Here is a 326-nt window from a genome sequence, read left to right on the forward strand (position 1 = left end):
GCTGTAGATGTAGCTTATCTAGACTTTAGTAAAGCTTTTGACACTGTCCCACATCACAGACTGTTAAATAAACTTGAAAGCTTGGAATTGGATTCTAAGATAGTTGAATGGATAAGAGCGTGGTTGCAGGACAGAAAACAGAGAGTTGTAGTAAACGGAGTACAGTCAAAGGAGGTAGGCAATGTAACAAAGCAATGAAGAAGGCAAGTCAGATGCTTGGTTGCATAGGGAGAGGTATCAGCAGTAGAAAGAAAGAAGTAATAATGCCACTGTATAGGTCATTGGTACGACCTCACCTAGAGTATTGTGTTCAGTTCTGGAGGCCA

Source organism: Crinia signifera, chromosome 5 (assembly GCF_055691185.1).
Source record: "Crinia signifera chromosome 5, ASM5569118v1, whole genome shotgun sequence".
Taxonomy (NCBI): domain Eukaryota; kingdom Metazoa; phylum Chordata; class Amphibia; order Anura; family Myobatrachidae; genus Crinia; species Crinia signifera.